The sequence below is a fragment of the Bos indicus genome, chromosome 17 (genome assembly GCF_029378745.1).
Source record: "Bos indicus isolate NIAB-ARS_2022 breed Sahiwal x Tharparkar chromosome 17, NIAB-ARS_B.indTharparkar_mat_pri_1.0, whole genome shotgun sequence".
Lineage (NCBI taxonomy): Eukaryota > Metazoa > Chordata > Mammalia > Artiodactyla > Bovidae > Bos > Bos indicus.
Genome location: NC_091776.1, coordinates 72,969,155 through 72,977,068, shown reverse-complemented (window position 1 = coordinate 72,977,068; position 7,914 = coordinate 72,969,155).

Sequence of the window (7,914 nt, the reverse complement as noted above, 5' to 3'; positions counted from 1 at the left end):
GCCAGCCACAGGGCAACGGCGCACGGGTTCCTCATGGCTCACAGCACTTCCCGTCCCCACCCACAGTGGTCAGGGCAGGGCAACTCCCGGGGCCTGGGCTGGCAGGGTCGGTGGGAGATGAGCAGCCCTCTCGGGTGCTGGGTTCAGGCTGGGCTGCTCCCGGGGATCACTTCTCTGCCGGCCATGAGCCCGGAGCCTGGGAAGGACAGGGTGGCCTGCCTGTGGGCCTCTGGGGGCCAAGGGGCCCCGCGACCGCCCCGCGCTGCCACCAACCTGCAGGGCTGGCCCAGGTCCCCACACGCGAAGCACCCACCCCCATCTGGTGCCCGGGGCTCCGCACAGAAATTGGAAGAAACATTAGGATAATCCTTGAATTAGTTCTGAAATAATAGAAGCAGCAGAACGTTCAGCAGCTGATGGTGGACCAACGTCCACAGAGACCAAAAACATGTCAGGAGCACGTTTATGGGAAGGAAGCGTTTATTGGCGGGTAAGCTGGGCCCCGGGGCTTCAGGGCAGCTGCCCTCTACAGGCATGGTAACCTGATCCTGCCTTGGCCCCCACAGAGCCTCTCTGCCCCCATGCGCCGCCCTGAGGCTACCCTGGAGCCCTGCATGCCTGGTCCAGCCTGTGCTTGTCATGGGGGTCGGGGACAGCAGCATTCCAGATGCAGCCCTCCCCACGTGGCCAAGCTGGAACCCTGGGGGGTATAGATGCCCAACTACTGTCCACCCAGTGCCCAGACAACAGTGCCATGGGGTCCTCCTCCCAGCACCCTCTGTTCACATCAACACTCAATTCTGACATTAACCTCTCCTCCAAGAAGCCCTCTGGGATCCCCCCCAGGCTGATCCCTCCCCAGGTGGTCGTGGAGGTCCTGGAAGGCACCCACAGGGCCCAGACCCAAGGGTCCAGGAGGTCCGGACGTGGGGCCTGGGCCAGGGCAGGTCAGCACACCTTGCTGGCCCTCGGTTTCCCTCCTGTCACGAGGAATGAGTAAACCCCCACAGTAGGGTCTCTATAGAGACTCATGGAACCTCTATGAGGGGGGGTCCAGGCCGAGCCAGCACCAGAAGGACTCCTGGGCCGCTGAGACAGCTGCAGCCCCCAACAGGGTGGGCAGCCCATTCCGGCCACACCATCCGTGAGCTGTCCCCCCAGCGGACACACCCCCAACCCCACAGGCCTGTCTTCTGTGCCTTCAGAGCTCGCGTTTGGATTCCCGGGCTGTGCAGGCCACAGTGGGGCTGCTGGGGCCACAGCCGGAGCACCCACCGAGAGTCCCAGTGGCATCCGGGGCTGGGCAACAGGAAGCAGACAGACACCCAGCCTGCGGCCCCCGTGGGAGGCCTGGGGTCCTTCATGCTGGCGTTTCCCAGGCTGAGAGCTGGGGGCCAGCAGGGGTGCGACTGGGCTTGAGGCGTCCACCCCCTCGGCTGCCTGGGACGGGTGAGGGGAGGCCAGCTGTGTGGTCTGGCCTGTGGAAGCCCCCCAGGGTGAGCCTGGTGGCACCCCCAGGAGAGGCCTGGGGCCCTGGCCCCTGCTCTGTGGGGAGCACTAATTAAAGCCGCCACTAATAACTCAGGGGGCAGGAGGCTCTGATCTGTCGTCACGAAGGGCTGTGCAGAGATTTGTGGGCCATAACGGAGCATCCATCTCGGGCAGAGAGGACGGGGAGGCGGACCCTCCCCTCTGACGTGGCCCAGGCTGCAAGGGCGCTCACCGGGGACAGAGGAGCAGTGATGTGAACCACATGGGGTGACGAAGGCTGAGCAGGGGAATCAAGGCCAGCCCCCCGGGAGGGTCTGAGGATGAGAGCCAGCGGCCACATGGTGCACACAATTATTTGTGAAAAATGGTGGAACAGAGACGAACAGTGGGGTGGATGCAGGGGTGCCAGGGGCTCCCAGGACGCAGTTACTGTGCCGAGTCAGGGGAGTCTCCAGGCCTCGGGAGCTTGGTGCAGGGGGGGGGGTCTGCCTCGGGACTGTCGGGGCCTCTGAAAACAAAGGGGGACTTCATGGCTGAGCCCCCTGAGGGGCCCCTCTGCCCCCCAGGAGCAGCTTCAGCCACAGCTGGCCATCTCCAGGCTCTCACCCACCCCCGTTCCTGACTCCTGTCCCTCCCACCCCAGGGCCTCTGTCCTGTCTCCCCTCTGTCGGCACCCCGGGCAGGGCCGAGGGCCCCTTCACACACCCGTCCACCTGCTCGCCATCCACACACACCCTCCACTCTTCCCTAAACAGGCCCTGCCGCCAGGGCCAGGGAGGGGGCCCAAGGTTCTCCTGTCACCAGGACACACATGGCCTTCCAGCCCTGGACCCTCCAGCCCCGGACCCCCAGGCCGGCAGGGGCACAAACCAGCCCCGAGGCCACGTCCTGGGACAAGCCTGACTCAGAGTGACCACCCAGGCCGGGACGGGGGTGTGGCTTTGCCCACCCGCATGCCCACTGCTAGGTCCAGGCTGTTTGGGGGGCCCGGCTGGGGACCCACCTGATCTGCTGGGGACAGACACCCCCAAGGGGCAAGACGGCCCCCACCCGCTCTCCCCACGCAGGTGAACTGGGTCCAGTGATGTTTGCAAGTCTCCTGCCCATGAGGCGCAGGCTGAAAACCAACCCCAATTAACACCACCACACAGAGCACCCAGTGCTGCACTCCAGAAATAGGACGTGCGCCCGGGTGAGAACTACGGGAAGTGAGGGGGCGCCTGGCACCTGCCGTCCCCGCAGCGGCATCTCCGGGAGCTGCTGTGTCCTCACCGCCTGTGCTGGGCACCCAGGCAGTCAGTGCAGCGTCTGGCTCCCAGCGGTCTCCACCCCATGAGTCCTACGGATGCTCCAAGTCCCGGATCAGAGGCCACCTCCTCCTGGAAGCTGGCCCTGACTGTACCCACCAGCCCCAGAGTCTGAGCCTTCATCTGCCTGCAAACAGAGCCCTAGCCATGTTAGGTGTGGACTCAACCCAACCCTCCATGGCCGGAGGGGAACCTAGCCTCCTGCCTGGGTTGAGCCAGCATGTGGCCTGGGCTGCCTCAAGCCTCCCCTAGAAGGCCTTTCTTGGTCTGGAGAGGGGGCGTGGGAGCAGCCATGATGCCTGAGCAGCACCGCCTTCCTGGGACCACGGGGCAGCCTGAGGTGGAGCAGAGCCCCCAGAATGGACAGTGCCACATGGGGGGCCTCGGCTTCTGCCGGCCATGTGACCTGCCGCCCTCCTGGTCATGGAGGGTCTGTCTCCTGCAGCCTGGCTGGGGCCCGGGCTCACCTGTCACCTGTAGCCCGTGAGGGTGGGGCAGGGTCTCCCTGGGGAGCCCGGTGAGGGGTGCTGGGCAGAGGGAGGTGACTGGGCGCCCCTGGAAGGATGCGTCTGGAGGGTCTGCCCATCCCACAGCCTCTGGGGTCTCCAGGCCCCACGACGGGCGGCTGTCTTTCCCGAGCCATCCCCTTTCCCGAGCTAGGCCCACAAGCTAAAGACACTACGATGAAGCACCCTACTCGCGAAGTCGGCCAAATGGCCCTGATGAGAGGACGGCTCAAGTGGGGGTGCGGGGACCTGAGTACAGGGCGCCAGATCTGCCTCAGCTGTGGCTGAGAGCGCAGGAAGTGGGGGCACCCTGTCGGCCCAGCCCCTGCCACTCAGAGCCAAGGCCGCGGAATGCTTGAGCAGGGAGGCAGCCAGGGAGGGAGGGGCAGTGCCCCCTGCTGCAGGCCCAGAGCCCAAAGAAGGCCCGGCCCTTCCCTGGGCCCCTGTGGGGGGCCTGGGTCGGGGTCTTACTCTGGGGGCCTCACAGACTCCCCTGTCCCAGCCGGGACCCCCCTGACCCCATCCAGGAGCCCCCACCCCAGCCAAGACCTCCCAACCCCAGCCAGGACCCAGCAGCTGTGCTCTGCGTGTGGGCCCTCAGTCCTGAGAATAGCAGCTCGTCCCCCCTTTCAGGTCCCCGCAGAGTGGGGAGGGGAGCTGGCAGGGTGGGTCCAAGTGGTCAGAGAGCTGGCACCTCGTCACAGCCTGAGCTAGGCACACATGGGGTGGCCTGCGGGCAGCGTGGGGGGCTTTGGAGTCAGATGTCTCCTCGGAACAGGCTGCAGGCATGCGGTTGGGGGCGGGCTGAGGACAGGCCTTGCCAGAGCTGTGCCCACAAACCTCCTGGAGCCCTCCCACCAGATGGCAATGGCGGGAGGAAGGGCTGGGGCAGGACCCTGCTGAGGCCACTGCCTCCCCAGAGTGTCCCCATCACAGTACAGCCATGCCCTCCACGGTCCTGCCCCTGGCACCAGGGAGGGCATGGGCCAGGCGGGACGCTGTGGCCAGTTGTTCATTAACCAGGAGACTCGCCAGTGATGGCTGTTTGTGGCTGGCTGTCAAGTGCGCCACCCAGAGGGAGCTGAGCAAGGACACCACACCCAGGAGAGCCTTGAGCCCACCAGTGCTTTCCCGGTGACACTACATGGGCAGCGGGGGTCCCTGGGCCCAGAAGGCCCTGGTGCTCCTGTGTCCCGGTCGGGGGCACTGTGCCCAGCACCCACCCCCTGTGACCCCGGCTGGAGGCTGGGCCCCGAGACAGCGCTCCGGCTGGGCAGGCAGGGCTGCATGTGGGCTCCCGGGGGAAAGCTCCCACACCCCGGCCCCCAGCATAGTCACCACGCGTGTGCTGTCCACCCGCTGTCTGGAGCCCCGAGGGCACCCCCACCCTGCCCCACTCTCCCCTCTATTTGGGCCTTCTCCCTGACACGTCCACACAGGCGCCTCGGTGCCCACTTTGTTGACGTCGGCACGATCTTTGCTCGCTGGAGCCTGGCACCGCAGAGAGGCCTGTGCAGCCTGAATAGGTCCTGGTCCCTGGGCACCGGAGGAGCACGGGCCCCAGGGCGGGGGGCAGCCTGGGGCTGGGGGAGCTGCCCCGACCTCCCCTGCTCAGGCCGGTGGGCTGAGCTGGAGTGGACGGTTATCATCGCAAGGCGGCAGGACACGAGAGCCCGGTGCTCCGTCCAGTGCTGAGCACAGCGGCAGGGAGGTGGCTGGGGTGGGGAGGGGCCGGCAGGCTGCGGACCCAGGGGCCGCCCCGCCAGACCAGGCCTCGTTTTTCCCTTCTGTGAAACGGGGTGATAGGGAGACCTCCTCGGGGAGTCCCCAAAGGGCCCCCGGCCTGGGTTCCTCCGCTCAGCCGTGGATGCTCTCCAGGGACCTCACGACGCGGGCCCGGTGTACGAGGAGCCCCTCGACGTGCACGCGGACTCTCCCGCATGCACAGCGTGCACGGCACCTGCACGTCACCCGCCCGCCCCCCGCCCGCCAGCGCTCCACCTTCTTGCACGGTGGCTCCTCTCTTCCATCCTAAGGCCCCATCTGTCGCCCAGCCGCCCTTGGCCGCCCCTGGCAGATGGGCTGCCTGGGCCTGACCATGCGACCCTGGGCACAGCCCCTCAATCCACTGGATGCCATGGGCTCTGGACCTTCACTTGTGCTCAGCCCTGGGCCGTGGTGACAGTCGGGGGGCCCCCTCGTAGTCTAACCCCCGTTTGCCTGGCGTTAACACACTACAAGCTGCTGTGGAACCCCAGGGAGATCCCTGCCCCCAAGGGCAGGTGCTGCGGTGACCGTGGGGCCTGGGCTGGAAAGCCCACCAGCCTCCAGCGTCCACAGCTGGAGCCTCCCGAGGTCTTGGGGCTTCTCTGGAGATGCGCCCAGAGCAGGTGTGGGGGGAGCAGCCCCAGGGCAGCAGGAGACCCCGAGTGTGTGCGCAGGGTCCTGTTCTCAGTGCCCCATGGTCCGCCACGGCCACGCTCCAAACTCACCCAGTGAGCCTGCCCTGTGTCCATGCAGCTGAGGGAGGCAGGTACAGGTCTGTGGAGCTGAGAGAGCTTTTGTGTGGCCCGCGTGGGCTCCAGGCCTTGCATCCCCACTGCACGTCCTCTGGGCACAAGCTCCCCCCTCATCTGGCCTGTGCTCACAACCCATGGCCTCCAGGGGCCTCCCCACCTCCCGAGGACAGGGTCCAGAGGCCTTGGCCTACGGGAAAGTGGACCCGGGGGCTCTGAGACGCCTCAGGGTCACGGGCCCAGCCTCCGTCTGTCCTGAGCCTCGGGCCCCACAGGGCCCGTCCTCACACAAGGAGCCGCAGGGACGCTGGATCCGCAAAACGGCCACCCCAGGGAGTCGCTCAGACACGCTGACTGTAAACAGCTGTTAGTTTCTTGGAGAGCAAAATAAATTGTTTTAACAGCAGAGCCGTTATTCTTCTCTGTGCAGCCTGGGGCTAAGGGCCCTGGGAATTCCACACCCTGCTCCAGCTCGCACCCTGGTCCCACCCCTGACAGCAAGGCAGCTCAGCCAGCCCGGATTCTAAGTGAGCCCGTCCGGCCTGGGCTGCTTCCTGAGACCCTCCAGGGCCCGAGCCCGGCCTGGAGCCCGATTCCCCACCTGCTGTAGGGACACGGTCACTGCCGGGAGCGCCCCCTCCTCCCCTCCACCTGCACCCCACACCTGCACCCCACCCACCACCGCGGTGCTGGGGCCTCTGAGCAGGCCCTGCCGTGGGGACCACACCACGAGGCCCACGCGCCAGAACACTGTGGGCTGGGGTCGCGCCGGGCCGTGACTGCCCCAGGGCTCTGGGCAGGCGAGCAGCTGCCAGGGGCTAGTGATCACTGCTACAGCCTTGACACCCGCCCGTGGCTCCTGCGGTCCCCGCTCAAGGTTCACAGCCAGTTCTGTGTGTGTGTCAGTGAACACGCCGCATGAGAGGCACGCCTGTGTGCCCGTGAGGTCACGGGGTTGGCCCGCCTAGGAGGGAACCCGGCCTCGGTCTTGAGCGGAGCTCCCCTTCCCCCCAGACCCTGCGCAGCACCCTGGCCTTCAGGCACTCGGAGCGCTCCTCCAGGGCCCGGCTGTGAAATGCCGGCCAGCCAGTGACCCCTCTCCAGGCCGGCCGCCAACACACAGTCCCCCACGGGAGGCTTGTGCCCTCGTCACCCCACTCAGGAAAGGGCCCTGGGGTGGTGCCCTGGGCTGGGCAGAGGGTGCTGGCTGGGGATGGGTCTGTGCAGGGTGAGGCCATCTCAGAGCCACGGACAGAACAGCAACTCAGCCCACCCGCCTGCCCTCTGCGACCGAAAAACATCGTGGGGCCGGCCATGCACTGAGTGCCTGCTCGCAGCGCAGCGGCCTCAGTGAAGACAGGAAATCCATACTGGGCTGAGTGATGCTTCCAGCGAGGTCAGACCTGCTGTGGGGACAGGGAGGCGGAAGGAGGGCAGGCCAGGCTGCCCACCCTCACTGCTCACAGGCTGGGCCCACACCTTCATGCCTCCTGAGGCTGACCTGGGCCGTCCCAGGGCCAGACCCCACCAGGCTTCACTGGCCCTTGGGGAATCCTGAGGTCAGGCTCTCGCAAGTGGAAGCAGGTCACAGGCACCATGCCATGCCGCTCCAGGACAGGGGCACTGGGATGGGGTCTGGCAGCCTCCTTTCCCCCGCCCTGCCCCAGCCCACTCCAGCATGGCAGAGCTTCAAAGGCCACTGCTGGGTGTCCCCCACTGCTGCCTGCCCGAGGGCACAGCTCATCCCCAGAGCCAGCTGTCACTGTGGATACCACCTGTACCACCCGAGGCTGTCAGTGCCACTCAAAGTGCTTCTCTGGCCCCCGCACCCTTTGGCCTGGAGGGGTGGCCAGCAGGATTGGCATCCTGTGCCCCCCAGGGGACCCACCTGCCAGGTGTGAGGTCAGGCTGCATACTGTTGGGGCTCAGTGGTGTTTGTGAATAAATTGAATGAGTGAGTGAATGAGTGAATGAATGAATGAGTGAGTGAATGAATGAATGAGTGAATGAATGAATGTGTGAGTGAGTGAATGAATGCATGAGTGAGTGAATGAACAAACGAATGAATGAGTGAATGAATGCATTAGTGAATGA